The sequence below is a fragment of the Carassius gibelio genome, chromosome A23 (genome assembly GCF_023724105.1).
Source record: "Carassius gibelio isolate Cgi1373 ecotype wild population from Czech Republic chromosome A23, carGib1.2-hapl.c, whole genome shotgun sequence".
NCBI classification, from domain to species: domain Eukaryota; kingdom Metazoa; phylum Chordata; class Actinopteri; order Cypriniformes; family Cyprinidae; genus Carassius; species Carassius gibelio.
The window spans coordinates 19589743-19590072 of NC_068393.1; positions in this window are offsets into that span (position 1 = coordinate 19589743).

Sequence of the window (330 nt, forward strand, 5' to 3'; positions counted from 1 at the left end):
CCTTGGGCAAATTTGCATTAAGGAAGACGAGAGCTCTGACCTTTTTGGGCTTAAGGCGACTTCTCATTTGTGTGCATCTGTGTGAAACACGCATAGGAAAAAAGAACGACAGAAAGAACGGCTCCCCTCCAGCCGCGACTCGGCTCCCATCGTTCATGTTTATGAGCCGTTCAAAAGAATCGGTTCGTTCGCGAACGTCACAACTCTAGTCCAGCCACTTTCCGATGTCCACACACTTCAGAGCTCGACGAACTTCATCTTCTGATACAGTGATTGCGTCACTGAAGCCGCTGTTGTTTTCCTCTGTGCATGTTGGCATACTGTTGATAT